Here is a 15,114-nt window from a genome sequence, read left to right as displayed (position 1 = left end):
GTCCATCCCCCTACACAGACATCACAGCTGTACCCCCTTTCTGTGGCACCACCAACATGCTGCCCTCCCCCGTCTCTCACACTCACGCCCTTATCACAGCCACCCCCTACTGGTTCATCTGCTGGCAACTTTAACTTCCCATTCACGCACTCCAACACCCAGCCTCCATGCTCCAATCTGTCCTTCACAACAGCCCAGGTGAGGAATGAGCTGAAGAAAATCAAAGTGAAGAAAGCTGCGTGTCCAGATGGCATCAGTGCCAGGCTCCTCAAGTCCTGTGCAGATCAGCTGTGCGGGGTAGTCGAGCACATGTTTAACCTGAGTCTGAAGCTGGGAAGAGTACCACAGCTGTGGAAAACATCTTGTGTGGTACCTGTGCCAAAAACACAGCACCCAAAGGACCTAAACAGCTACAGACCGGTGGCACTGACTTCACATTTGATGAAATCACTGGAGAGGCTGGTCCTTACCCATCTCCGCCCTCTGGTGAACCCATCCATGGACCCTCTTCAGTTTGCTTACCAGCCTGGCGTTGGGGTGGATGATGCCATCATCCATCTGTTACACGGAGCTCTTTCTCACCTGGAGAAGCCTGGGAGCACTGTGAGAATAACCTTCTTCGATTTCTCCAGTGCTTTTAACACCATACGGCCGGGGCTCCTGAAGGACAAACTGGATCATGTTGGAGTGGACAGTCACCTGTCCAATTGGATACTGGACTACCTCAGCAACCGACCACAGTATCTGAGGGCACGGGACTGTGTGTCTGATATGGTGGTCAGCAGCACAGGGGCCCCTCAGGGAACGGTCTTGGCACCATTCCTCTTCACCCTGTACACGGCTGACTTCATGTACAGATCACCGGACTGTCACCTCCAGAAGTTCTCTGATGACTCAGCAATTGTCGGACTTATAAACAATGACGAGGACAGCGAGTACAGAGAACTGATCCAGGACTTCATGGACTGGTGTCTGCTGAACCACCTCCAGTTAAACGTGGGGAAGACCAAAGAACTGGTGGTGGATTTCCGCAGGTGCAGGTCCACCTTGCCACCGGTGAACATCCAAGGAATGGACATTGAGAGAGTGGACTCTTATAAGTACCTGGGTGTTCATCTAAACAACAAACTGGACTGGTCAGTTAACACTAACACACTTTATAAAAAAGGTCAGAGTAGACTCTACCTACTCAGGAGACTGAGGTCATTTGGAGTGCGGGGGGCACTCCTAAGGACTTTCTTTGACACAGTGGTGGCATCAGCCATCTTTTACGGAGTGGTATGCTGGGGCAGTAGCATCTCTACAGCGGACAGGAAGAGACTGAACAAACTCATTAAGAGGGCCGGCTCTGTCCTGGGGAGCCCCTTAGACCCAGTGCAGGTGGTGGGAGACAGAAGGATGTTAGCCAAGCTGGCATCCATGCTGGAGAATGATTCCCACCCCATGCATGAGACTCTGGCAGCACTGGGCAGCTCCTTCAGTGACAGGCTGCTTCACCCTAAATGTGGGAAGGAGCGGTACCGTAGGTCCTTCCTTCCTGCTGCTGTTAGATTATACAACCAGCACTGCTCCAGATAGATCACACACACACTTTAAATTATTATTCATTAAAATGTGCAATTTTTTTTCCCCCATGTGTAACTATTACAATGTGCAATATTCTCACGTGCAGTTATTGTAAATATTTGTAAATATTTTTAGAGTTTTCTGACTTTTTATTATTATTGTTATACATTGTACTATTTTTATTTTTTTTTTTTTATCGTCTATTTTTATTTTTTTACTGAGTGCTGTACTATCCCTTTGCTGCTGCAACAATGTGAATTTCCCCATTGTGGGACTAATAAAGGATTATCTTATCTTATCTTATCTTAAAAACAATGCCGTCTCCCCGTCGGGGAATCGAACCCCGGTCTTCCGCATGACAGGCGGAGATACTGTCCACTATACTAACGAGGACGAGCAAAAGGGGCATCGATTAGGCATACCTCCCTGAAACTCTCACCACTTGAGGTGAACAGAAAGGCCACCTGCAGCAAAGATGTTTCTGCCCGGTTTCGAACCGAGGACCTTTCGCGTGTTAGGCGAACGTGATGACCACTACACTACAGGAACTAACTGAGTGGGGCACTTCCTGGCTGCAGCTTTGTGTCTGGAATAAACTGAAATTCAAAACCTAGATGAAGGAAGAATGTTGTCATGCGAAGCATAAAAAGTCTTAGCTGCTTCTGCCCGGTTTCGAACCGGGGACCTTTCGCGTGTTAGGCGAACGTGATGACCACTACACTACAGAAACTGAGTCGAGCACCTCCTGGCTGCAGCTTAGTGTCTGGATTAAAAAGGGACTCAAAACACAAATATGGGCAGAAAGTTATCAAGCGATGCATAAAGGGTAAGCATTGTTTCTGCCCGGTTTCGAACCGGGGACCTTTCGCGTGTGAAGCGAACGTGATGACCACTACACTACAGAAACTGCATGCCTCAGCTCAGTGCCACTTGTGTTGCAGCACTCATCAGAGGCTTCACTCATCCAAAGAACTGGCTCAATTCTACTGACTAAGTCATGGGCCATGGGCTTACCAACAACAAAAAGCTAAAGCAGCAAACACGTGTCTGTGTGCCTTTAAAGCAGAGAAAGCAAAAGTAGCACTTGCAGCAACACAAAAGCATGGCATCAAAGTGTGAAGCCAGGCAAACGGCACAAGACACAAGCACCCAGTCCCTACAGCTAAGCACAAACTGCAGCTTCCACAAGCAGCCTTTGCATTATGCTAAATGGCCAAACTGGCTCAGTAACATAAGCCTCCCACTCCAAACTAATTCAGTACAACAAGTGAGAAAGATCTCAGTCATGGTCAATGAAACTTTGAAATGAAACTTACAGATGAGAGAGCAGATTTGCAGAAAGGCACCCAGGTGTTCTCCTGCTTCCACAGGGCTATGAGAGTCTTCTTGCATCCCTGGAAACTTTGCAATGTGCAGCAGAAGGAGTCCAAGCAGTATTCCACTAAAATGAACCTGGGTCTTGCTGGGAGCCTCCACTCATCCACAGGACTTGATCACTTCTACTGGTCCCCTCCCTTTCCAGAAATTCAAAAGCTCTTTGTCTGAATCCCAGCTGTGACATCAGCAAACTCACCGTGCAGCCATTGGAGGAAAGGGGTGTGAAAGCTCTCTGCTAGTCCTGATAGACCAATAATGTGGTGGCACACAGCTGGGGTGATGGTGAAAGCTGTTGTGCAGTTGTTCTCTTTGTTGATGTGATGCAGAGAGATCAGCTGACTGCTAAAAGACCTCCTAGCACAATTACTCACCAAAGAACAAGTCTTGGAGACCAACTCCCCTTCACAGAGCCACAAAGACAAAACCAGCACTTCCTTGCAGCAACGGGTTCTAACAGGGTGGTGCTTTTGTCGCCTGCGTTGGTGGTATAGTGGTGAGCATAGCTGCCTTTCAAACAGTTGACCCGGGTTCGATTCCCTGCCAACGCATACCCTTTAACCAGCAGGTGCCAAGGGAACAAAAAGTAGCTTGCAACTCCTTTCATATTGCTCGCTGCAACATAATTCCACCATCTCAGCCAGGAAGGTCTGAAGCTGGGCATGTGCAGCATTGGTGGTTCAGTGGTAGAATCCAGCCAAACAGGAGCTGTACACAGGGACAGTGGCCATTCTTCTAATCTCATGGAAAGGCCCTTGTTCTACTTAATGTCACCAAGACCAAACAGTGTTACCTTCAAGGAATGTGCCACGTGCAGTTTGAGAAGACTCAAAAAGAAAATCAGATGCAGACTAGTCACTCTTCCAGGCCATGCGCTTAGCGGCAAAAACAATGCCGACTCCTCGTCGGGGAATCGAACCCCGGTCTTTAAGCAGAGAAAGCAAAAGTAGCACTTGCAGCAACACAAAAGTATGGCATCAAAGTGTGAAGCCAGGCAAACGGCACAAGACACAAGCACCCAGTCCCTACAGCTAAGCACAAACTGCAGCTTCCACAAGCAGCCTTTGCTTTATGCTAAATGGCCAAACTGGCTCAGTAACATAAGCCTCCCACTCCAAACTAATTCAGTACAACAAGTGAGAAAGATCTCAGTCATGGTCAATGAAACTTTGAAAAGAAACTTACAGATGAGAGAGCAGATTTGCAGAAAGGCACCCAGGTGTTCTCCTGCTTCCACAGGGCTATGAGAGTCTCCTTGCATCCCTGGAAACTTTGCAATGTGCAGCAGAAGGAGTCCAAGCAGTATTCCACTAAAATGAACCTGGGTCTTGCTGGGAGCCTCCACTCATCCACAGGACTTGATCACTTCTACTGGTCCCCTCCCTTTCCAGAAATTCAAAAGAGGCTTGTTCGACTTAACCCGGCGCTGCGCAGACCGATCGCCGCCTGGCTCGGTACGGTGCATGCCGGTTAGTTTTTTTTGTCCGACTTGCGTCGGCGCCACCGGCGCGTCACGATGACAGACTGGTTATAATCTCGCGAGAGCGGCGCGGCTGCAGGCGGTGGAACCGGTCCCTGCAGTTGCTCTCCACGGGCTGCGCTGCCTGAGAGACGGCTTGATGACGACAGAGCTTAATCCTCATTGGCTAGAAGCTCCGCTGAATCCTCTGGCGGTTGTTTCGTTTCATTCTAAAATGTAAATCTCAGTTTATTTGTCTTAAAGACCTGATATGTGCGAAATACTATCATGCTTTCTAGTAGCATGACAGTTTATTTTCGTACAAATTGCAACATATGTCATAATTATCATTCCATATCATGAAAAGACTCAAGTAGGCTACCTGATATTCTTTAATGTAACAGATCTTTTTATCTTGATGTTTTTCTAGAACTTCTGATGGTTCTTGTCTTCTAATTTTATTAATATAAAGCAATCTGAATTGCTTTAATATTTTATATCTTAACTGTTTTAATACCACTATCACTATTACACTTTGATTTATTTTTCATTCTTCTCTGTAAACTTTGTAAACATTTTAAATATGCTACATAAATAAAAATGTGTGGATGTGCATGGTGTCATGTTTCTTTACAAGAACCAAGGCCAGAAGGTAAGCTGTTCTGGAAGAACAAAACAATCTTGTTCAGATGATGATTGTGTTAAGAGATTCATCTTCAATAAACCACAGCCACTATTCATCATCAATGCCTAAATAACTGATGTGTCCATGCTCGAAGAAGCACAAACTTCTACACAATTGTACAATGTACTTATTAACCACATTATTCATTAGCGACTCATACTGGGCACATTGGTGAGCATACTGAAGTTTACTGTTTAACAATGCATCTATAAAATACAGTGGTGTGCGAACATTTGGGCACCCTGGTCACAATTACTGTTACTGTGAACAGTTAAGCAAGTTGAACATAAAATGATCTCCAACAGGCATGAAGTTAAAGATGACACAAAACATTTTTTTTGTTATGTCTCTATAATAAACTGCATCTTGGTTGTGAGGTTGTAGTGAATGCTGTTCATCATTCTCTTCATCCTGCACATCATCACCTTGGTCTCCTGGCTCCAAGCAAACATTGTGTAGAATGCAACAAGCTGACACTGCTGAGCTGATGGACTGGACATTCCTCATGTGCAGGCATCAGAGTCTCCTAAACTTTGCTTTCAGAAATCCAGTGAGAATGATAGAATAGAACTGTTTCCTGTTAAAATATGCCAGGGGGTTGTCACAGTGTGGCTTCTGAATATGAATGTGGCATCCATCTACTGCACAGATAGTGTTTGGAAATCCAGCTGCTTGAAAGCCTAACAAAGAATTGTGCAGGGTTTGTCCTAAAGGACAGGAAATGTGGTGTGCCATGTGTGTATTTACCAGAGTACAAAACTCATGGAGATGTTTGGCAAGAGTGGATTTTGTGATACTGAATCGGTCTGAAATACCCCTATATGACTCCTGGTTCGAGTGTCCATAGACAGGCTAGGACACTCTTTGTCAGTGGCAATTTTGTTTGCTGTGGATTCATATAGACAGGGCCAAACGTGTTTATAAGATCCTAAATAGTAAGTGAGAGAAAAGACGGTTATCATGATAACATCTGGATGATTATGTGGCTTCCACATACTCTACGTACCTCCACTTGTCCTTTGGTGAGTCTGAAATGACCTCTAAATTCTGAGAGACTATAGAGGGGGACAACATCCTCTACAAAATGTTGTGTTTTTGGAACAAGCCTAAAGAAGGGTAAATGTGATTAATTCCTTACGTAGACAAAATAATTATATAGACCAGGGGTCCTCAAACTTTTTAACCAAAGGGCCAGATTACTGTTCTTCAGTGTTTCGGGGGCCGGACCGCAGGTGAAATAGTAAACACACCCAAAAAAGCTATTTACTATGTATACTGGATGTATTGTCTGTGCTTTGTATAATTGTACTTCATAATGGTAATGCAGAAATTGTATTTATTTCAATAATTTCCATTATCCTTCCTCATACAGTGTGAACTGTGAGTCTGCTTTTGCCTGACGACAGTAAGCGTCAGGTTCCATATTTGTTACTGCCAGTCATAATAGCTAATAAATGTTGATCAGTGAGTCTGGATCTGGTTGGAGATTTAAGGTGTTTCAACTTCGAAAAAGTCTGCTCACAGAAGCATCGGGCCGTAGTTTGATGACCCCTGATATAGACAGTTTGGACTTTAAGCCACTTTGACACAATATAATTGCAGTCTATTTACCATATACACAACCATAATGATTAAGGTCTGATTGAGTGCACTTTATAATTTCCATCTAATTATTTTTGGAACACTTTTACATTGTTTATCACATTCACAGATTCTACCTTGAACAAATTATATATTTGGAATTATGTATTCTTACGTTTTCATGTGAAATGTTTCAATAGTCTTGAAAAATAGGCTACTTAGTTAAGGTCTATTTATTTAAATTGTTGTAGACAGATATTTAAATCTATTCATTAACATAAATATGTGTTTGATAACATGTTTGTTAGAACTTTTCTTTCTTTTTTTTCAATCTACAATCTACAAGATAAATGAATGATGAGTAAAACTATATTTATTTACAGAAACTTATTTTGACACTTTATGGTCATCTATATTCACCACTATGGATTTGGAAAACAAACGCTGGGCTTAACCTGCTCAATGATCAAGAATGTTTAGTTCGATTTTAGTTAGATTCGCTTCATCAGCCACGCAGAACGCAAACGCCACGAGATCCGCTGTAGCTCACGTGGGTTGCAGGTGGCGACTGTCCGACTTGACGGCTTTCTTTTAACCTCCTCCCCCAACTGCAACCGGCAGCTCTCGCTGACCACCAAGGCGAGGCGCAGTTCATCTCGAACAAGCCTAAGCTCTTTGTCTGAATCCCAGCTGTGACATCAGCAAACTCACCGTGCAGCCATTGGAGGAAAGGGGTGTGAAAGCTCTCTGCTAGTCCTGATAGACCAATAATGTGGTGGCACACAGCTGGGGTGATGGTGAAAGCTGTTGTGCAGTTGTTCTCTTTGTTGATGTGATGCAGAGAGATCAGCTGACTGCTAAAAGACCTCCTAGCACAATTACTCACCAAAGAACAAGTCTTGGAGACCAACTCCCCTTCACAGAGCCACAAAGACAAAACCAGCACTTGCTTGCAGCAACGGGTTCTAACAGGGTGGTGCTTTTGTCGCCTGCGTTGGTGGTATAGTGGTGAGCATCTGAGGCAATCTGAAATAGAGCCAAACAGGAGCTGTACACAGGGACAGTGGCCATTCTTCTTATCTCATGGAAAGGCCCTTGTTCTACTTAATGTCACCAAGACCAAACAGTGTTACCTTCAAGGAATGTGCCACGTGCAGTTTGAGAAGACTCAAAAAGAAAATCAGATGCAGACTAGTCACTCTTCCATGCCATGCGCTTAGCGGCAAAAACAATGCCTTCTCCCCGTCGGGGAATCGAACCCCGGTCTTCCGCGTGACAGGCGGAGATACTGTCCACTATACTAACGAGGACGAGCAATAAGGGCATCGATTAGGCATACCTCCCTGAAACTCTCACCACTTGAGGTGAACAGAAAGGCCACCTGCAGCAAAGATGTTTCTGCCCGGTTTCGAACCGGGGACCTTTCGCGTGTTAGGCGAACGTGATGACCACTACACTACAGAAACTAACTGAGTGGGGCACTTCCTGGCTGCAGCTTTGTGTCTGGAATAAACTGAAATTCAAAACCTAGATGAAGGAAGAATGTTGTCATGCGAAGCATAAAAAGTCTCAGCTGCTTCTGCCCGGTTTCGAACCGGGGACCTTTCGCGTGTAAAGCCAACGTGATGACCACTACACTACAGAAACTGAGATGGGCTTCTCCTGGCTGCAGCTTAGTGTCTGGATTAAAAAGGGACTCAAAACAAACATATGGGCAGAAAGTTATCAAGCGATGCAGAAAGGGTAAGCATTGTTTCTGCCCGGTTTCGAACCGGAGACCTTTCGCATGTGAGGCGAACGTGATGACCACTACACTACAGAAACTGCATGCCTCAGCTCAGTGCCACTTGTGTTGCAGCACTCATCAGAGGCTTCACTCATCCAAAGAACTGGCTCAATTCTACTGACTAAGTCATGGGCCATGGGCTTACCAACAACAAAAAGCTAAAGCAGCAAACACGTGTCTGTGTGCCTTTAAAGCAGAGAAAGCAAAAGTAGCACTTGCAGCAACACAAAAGCATGGCATCAAAGTGTGAAGCCAGGCAAACGGCACAAGACACAAGCACCCAGTCCCCACAGCTAAGCACAAACTGCATCTTCCACAAGCAGCCTTTGCTTCATGCTAAATGGCCAAACTGGCTCAGTAACATAAGCCTCCCATTCCAAACTAATTCAGTACAACAAGTGAGAAAGATCTCAGTCATGGTCAATGAAACTTTGAAATGAAACTTACAGATGAGAGAGCAGATTTGCAGAAAGGCACCCAGGTGTTCTCCTGCTTCCACAGGGCTATGAGAGTCTCCTTGCATCCCTGGAAACTTTGCAATGTGCAGCAGAAGGAGTCCAAGCAGTATTCCACTAAAATGAACCTGGGTCTTGCTGGGAGCCTCCACTCATCCACAGGACTTGATCACTTCTACTGGTCCCCTCCCTTTCCAGAAATTCAAAAGCTCTTTGTCTGAATCCCAGCTGTGACATCAGCAAACTCACCGTGCAGCCATTGGAGGAAAGGGGTGTGAAAGCTCTCTGCTAGTCCTGATAGACCAATAATGTGGTGGCACACAGCTGGGGTGATGGTGAAAGCTGTTGTGCAGTTGTTCTCTTTGTTGATGTGATGCAGAGAGATCAGCTGACTGCTAAAAGACCTCCTAGCACAATTACTCACCAAAGAACAAGTCTTGGAGACCAACTCCCCTTCACAGAGCCACAAAGACAAAACCAGCACTTGCTTGCAGCAACGGGTTCTAACAGGGTGGTGCTTTTGTCGCCTGCGTTGGTGGTATAGTGGTGAGCATAGCTGCCTTCCAAGCAGTTGACCCGGGTTAGATTCCCAGCCAACGCATACCCTTTAACCAGCAGGTGCCAAGGGAACAAAAAGTAGCTTGCAACTACTTTCATATTGCTCGCTGCAACATAATTCCACCATCTCAGCCAGGAAGGTCTGAAGCTGGGAATGTGCAGCATTGGTGGTTCAGTGGTAGAATCCAGCCAAACAGGAGCTGTACACAGGGACAGTGGCCATTCTTCTAATCTCATGGAAAGGCCCTTGTTCTACTTAATGTCACCAAGACCAAACAGTGTTACCTTCAAGGAATGTGCCACGTGCAGTTTGAGAAGACTCAAAAAGAAAATCAGATGCAGACTAGTCACTCTTCCATGCCATGCGCTTAGCGGCATCTTTGGCGCCGCGGATGTGGCTGCCTGTTGCAACAGCTCCTGCTCATGTTTGAGTTTTTTCTACTTTTTTCCTTTCTTGTAAGTACTTAAGTTTTTCCTTTTTGTTAGCTAAGTGTTTGTACTTGTTTTTATGCACAATGGACACCAAACTTGTGCTTGTTATTGTTTTTGCACTATTTTTTTCGCTGTTTACGACTGTGTCTGGAGATCCCTTGCGGAGCCACGCTCCTATTGTTTACACCAGGAATCAGCTGTTAGCGCTTAGCAACACAGCTGTGCTACCGCATGAGAGGCACGACATCCCCCGCGAGCTGAGGAGGAGGAAGCGGGGGAGACGGGCTGGAGCTCTACGTCGGGATAGAAAGAGACGTTATAAACCGGTTCTTCCTTCCATCGTTATGGGGAACGTAAGATCTCTCACCAATAAGATGGACGAGCTGACGGCGCTAACGCGGCATCAGAGGGAGTATCGGGAGTGTAGCGTTATGGTGTTTACAGAGTCCTGGCTCAACACGCTCATCCCGGACACGCTCGTATCTCTGGACGGCTTTCACCTCATCCGAGCGGACAGGACAGCGGAGAGCGGTAAGAGGAAGGGAGGAGGACTGGCAGTATTTGTGAATGAAAGATGGTGTAACTCTGGGCACATCGCTATTAAGGAACAGATCTGCTGTAAGAACATTGAACTGTTAGCCGTTAGCATGAGACCGTACTATCTCCCGAGGGAATTCTCGCACGTTATCGCGATAGCTGCGTATGTCCCGCCCTCTGCTAACGCTGACGCTGCCTGTGACGTCCTGCACGCAGCTGTGTGCAGGCTGCAGACACAGCACCCACAAGCCCTCCTTCTCATCTCAGGAGACTTTAATCATGTTTCTCCATCCTCCACTCTGTCCACCTTCACACAATATGTAACCTGCCACACCAGAGACAATAAAATACTGGACTTGTTTTATGCCAACACTAAGGAGGCTTATAACTCATCACCTCTCCCTCCCCTTGGAAGATCTGATCACAATCTGGTTCATCTTCTGCCGGTGTACAAACCCCTTGTGCACAGAGAACCAGCAGTCACCCGCACAGTTAAGAAATGGTCTAAGGAGACTAAAGAGGCTCTAAAGGACTGTTTTGAAACAACAGTGTGGGAAGAACTGTGTGACCCTAATGGGGAGGACATTGACAGTCTCACTCATTGCATCACGGATTATGTCAACTTCTGTGTGGAGAACACTGTCCCCACCAAGACTGTTCGGTGTTTCTCCAACAATAAGCCATGGATAAATCCTGACATAAAGGCTCTCCTAAAAAAGAAAAAGAGGGCCTTCAGATCGGGCGATAAGGATGAGCTGAAAGCTGTGCAGAGAGAACTGAGAAGGAAGATCAGAGAGGGGAAAGCTGGCTACAGGAAGAAGCTGGAAGAAGAACTACAGCAGAAAAATGTCAGTGGAGTTTGGAAAGGCCTTAAAACCATCTCTGGTCACAAGAAGCCCGACTCCCAGGTGGTGGGGGACCAGAAGTGGGTGAACGAACTCAATTTGTTCTTCAATAGATTTGATCACTCACATGTCCATCCCCCTACACAGACATCACAGCTGTACCCCCCTTCTGTGGCACCACCAACATGCTGCCCTCCCCCGTCTCTCACACTCACGCCCTTATCACAGCCACCCCCTACTGGTTCATCTGCTGGCAACTTTAACTTCCCATTCACGCACTCCAACACCCAGCCTCCATGCTCCAATCTGTCCTTCACAACAGCCCAGGTGAGGAATGAGCTGAAGAAAATCAAAGTGAAGAAAGCTGCGGGTCCAGATGGCATCAGTGCCAGGCTCCTCAAGTCCTGTGCAGATCAGCTGTGCGGGGTAGTCGAGCACATGTTTAACCTGAGTCTGAAGCTGGGAAGAGTACCACAGCTGTGGAAAACATCTTGTGTGGTACCTGTGCCAAAAACACAGCACCCAAAGGACCTAAACAGCTACAGACCGGTGGCACTGACTTCACATTTGATGAAATCACTGGAGAGGCTGGTCCTTACCCATCTCCGCCCTCTGGTGAACCCATCCATGGACCCTCTTCAGTTTGCTTACCAGCCTGGCGTTGGGGTGGATGATGCCATCATCCATCTGTTACACGGAACTCTTTCTCACCTGGAGAAGCCTGGGAGCACTGTGAGAATAACCTTCTTCGATTTCTCCAGTGCTTTTAACACCATACGGCCGGGGCTCCTGAAGGACAAACTGGATCATGTTGGAGTGGACAGTCACCTGTCCAATTGGATACTGGACTACCTCAGCAACCAACCACAGTATCTGAGGGCACGGGACTGTGTGTCTGATATGGTGGTCAGCAGCACAGGGGCCCCTCAGGGAACGGTCTTGGCACCATTCCTCTTCACCCTGTACACGGCTGACTTCATGTACAGATCACCGGACTGTCACCTCCAGAAGTTCTCTGATGACTCAGCAATTGTCGGACTTATAAACAATGACGAGGACAGCGAGTACAGAGAACTGATCCAGGACTTCATGGACTGGTGTCTGCTGAACCACCTCCAGTTAAACGTGGGGAAGACCAAAGAACTGGTGGTGGATTTCCGCAGGTGCAGATCCACCTTGCCACCGGTGAACATCCAAGGAATGGACATTGAGAGAGTGGACTCTTATAAGTACCTGGGTGTTCATCTAAACAACAAACTGGACTGGTCAGTTAACACTAACGCACTTTATAAAAAAGGTCAGAGTAGACTCTACCTACTCAGGAGACTGAGGTCATTTGGAGTGCGGGGGGCACTCCTAAGGACTTTCTTTGACACAGTGGTGGCATCAGCCATCTTTTACGGAGTGGTATGCTGGGGCAGTAGCATCTCTACAGCGGACAGGAAGAGACTGAACAAACTCATTAAGAGGGCCGGCTCTGTCCTGGGGAGCCCCTTAGACCCAGTGCAGGTGGTGGGAGACAGAAGGATGTTAGCCAAGCTGGCATCCATGCTGGAGAATGATTCCCACCCCATGCATGAGACTCTGGCAGCACTGGGCAGCTCCTTCAGTGACAGGCTGCTTCACCCTAAATGTGGGAAGGAGCGGTACCGTAGGTCCTTCCTTCCTGCTGCTGTTAGATTATACAACCAGCACTGCTCCAGATAGATCACACACACACTTTAAATTATTATTCATTAAAATGTGCAATTTTTTTTCCCCCATGTGTAACTATTACAATGTGCAATATTCTCACGTGCAGTTATTGTAAATATTTTTAGAGTTTTCTGACTTTTTATTATTATTGTTATACATTGTACTATTTTTATTTTTTATTTTTTATCGTCTATTTTTATTTTTTTACTGAGTGCTGTACTATCCCTTTGCTGCTGCAACAATGTGAATTTCCCCATTGTGGGACTAATAAAGGATTATCTTATCTTATCTTATCTTAAAAACAATGCCGTCTCCCCGTCGGGGAATCGAACCCCGGTCTTCCGCATGACAGGCGGAGATACTGTCCACTATACTAACGAGGACGAGCAAAAGGGGCATCGATTAGGCATACCTCCCTGAAACTCTCACCACTTGAGGTGAACAGAAAGGCCACCTGCAGCAAAGATGTTTCTGCCCGGTTTCGAACCGGGGACCTTTCGCGTGTTAGGCGAACGTGATGACCACTACACTACAGGAACTAACTGAGTGGGGCACTTCCTGGCTGCAGCTTTGTGTCTGGAATAAACTGAAATTCAAAACCTAGATGAAGGAAGAATGTTGTCATGCGAAGCATAAAAAGTCTTAGCTGCTTCTGCCCGGTTTCGAACCGGGGACCTTTCGCGTGTTAGGCGAACGTGATGACCACTACACTACAGAAACTGAGTCGAGCACCTCCTGGCTGCAGCTTAGTGTCTGGATTAAAAAGGGACTCAAAACACAAATATGGGCAGAAAGTTATCAAGCGATGCATAAAGGGTAAGCATTGTTTCTGCCCGGTTTCGAACCGGGGACCTTTCGCGTGTGAAGCGAACGTGATGACCACTACACTACAGAAACTGCATGCCTCAGCTCAGTGCCACTTGTGTTGCAGCACTCATCAGAGGCTTCACTCATCCAAAGAACTGGCTCAATTCTACTGACTAAGTCATGGGCCATGGGCTTACCAACAACAAAAAGCTAAAGCAGCAAACACGTGTCTGTGTGCCTTTAAAGCAGAGAAAGCAAAAGTAGCACTTGCAGCAACACAAAAGCATGGCATCAAAGTGTGAAGCCAGGCAAACGGCACAAGACACAAGCACCCAGTCCCTACAGCTAAGCACAAACTGCAGCTTCCACAAGCAGCCTTTGCATTATGCTAAATGGCCAAACTGGCTCAGTAACATAAGCCTCCCACTCCAAACTAATTCAGTACAACAAGTGAGAAAGATCTCAGTCATGGTCAATGAAACTTTGAAATGAAACTTACAGATGAGAGAGCAGATTTGCAGAAAGGCACCCAGGTGTTCTCCTGCTTCCACAGGGCTATGAGAGTCTCCTTGCATCCCTGGAAACTTTGCAATGTGCAGCAGAAGGAGTCCAAGCAGTATTCCACTAAAATGAACCTGGGTCTTGCTGGGAGCCTCCACTCATCCACAGGACTTGATCACTTCTACTGGTCCCCTCCCTTTCCAGAAATTCAAAAGCTCTTTGTCTGAATCCCAGCTGTGACATCAGCAAACTCACCGTGCAGCCATTGGAGGAAAGGGGTGTGAAAGCTCTCTGCTAGTCCTGATAGACCAATAATGTGGTGGCACACAGCTGGGGTGATGGTGAAAGCTGTTGTGCAGTTGTTCTCTTTGTTGATGTGATGCAGAGAGATCAGCTGACTGCTAAAAGACCTCCTAGCACAATTACTCACCAAAGAACAAGTCTTGGAGACCAACTCCCCTTCACAGAGCCACAAAGACAAAACCAGCACTTGCTTGCAGCAACGGGTTCTAACAGGGTGGTGCTTTTGTCGCCTGCGTTGGTGGTATAGTGGTGAGCATAGCTGCCTTCCAAGCAGTTGACCCGGGTTCGATTCCCGGCCAACGCATACCCTTTAACCAGCAGGTGCCAAGGGAACAAAAAGTAGCTTGCAACTCCTTTCATATTGCTCGCTGCAACATAATTTCACCATCTCAGCCAGGAAGGTCTGAAGCTGGGCATGTGCAGCATTGGTGGTTCAGTGGTAGAATCCAGCCAAACAGGAGCTGTACACAGGGACAGTGGCCATTCTTCTAATCTCATGGAAAGGCCCTTGTTCTACTTAATGTCACCAA

At 46.5% G+C, this 15,114-nt stretch overlaps 7 non-coding genes across 7 annotated transcripts; 2 read left to right on the top strand and 5 right to left on the bottom strand.

Annotated features, from left to right (window-relative positions):
* Positions 1-2,400: 2,400 nt before the first annotated feature.
* On the bottom strand, positions 2,401-2,473 carry trnav-cac (transfer RNA valine (anticodon CAC)). The gene has a single exon. It is a non-coding gene; the product is annotated as a tRNA-Val (tRNA).
* A 946-nt stretch (positions 2,474-3,419) lies between these two features.
* trnae-uuc (transfer RNA glutamic acid (anticodon UUC)) lies at positions 3,420-3,491 on the top strand. Its single transcript has one exon. It is a non-coding gene; the product is annotated as a tRNA-Glu (tRNA).
* A 4,412-nt stretch (positions 3,492-7,903) lies between these two features.
* On the bottom strand, positions 7,904-7,975 carry trnad-guc (transfer RNA aspartic acid (anticodon GUC)). The gene has a single exon. It is a non-coding gene; the product is annotated as a tRNA-Asp (tRNA).
* Positions 7,976-8,058: 83 nt separating this feature from the next.
* Positions 8,059-8,131, bottom strand: trnav-aac (transfer RNA valine (anticodon AAC)). The gene has a single exon. It is a non-coding gene; the product is annotated as a tRNA-Val (tRNA).
* A 108-nt stretch (positions 8,132-8,239) lies between these two features.
* Positions 8,240-8,312, bottom strand: trnav-uac (transfer RNA valine (anticodon UAC)). The gene has a single exon. It is a non-coding gene; the product is annotated as a tRNA-Val (tRNA).
* Positions 8,313-13,797: 5,485 nt separating this feature from the next.
* trnav-cac (transfer RNA valine (anticodon CAC)) lies at positions 13,798-13,870 on the bottom strand. The gene has a single exon. It is a non-coding gene; the product is annotated as a tRNA-Val (tRNA).
* A 946-nt stretch (positions 13,871-14,816) lies between these two features.
* Positions 14,817-14,888, top strand: trnag-ucc (transfer RNA glycine (anticodon UCC)). The gene has a single exon. It is a non-coding gene; the product is annotated as a tRNA-Gly (tRNA).
* The last annotated feature ends 226 nt before the right edge of the window (positions 14,889-15,114 follow it).

This window comes from Trichomycterus rosablanca, unplaced genomic scaffold (genome assembly GCF_030014385.1).
Source record: "Trichomycterus rosablanca isolate fTriRos1 unplaced genomic scaffold, fTriRos1.hap1 scaffold_95, whole genome shotgun sequence".
Lineage (NCBI taxonomy): Eukaryota > Metazoa > Chordata > Actinopteri > Siluriformes > Trichomycteridae > Trichomycterus > Trichomycterus rosablanca.
This window is presented reverse-complemented; position numbering and strand designations above follow the sequence as displayed.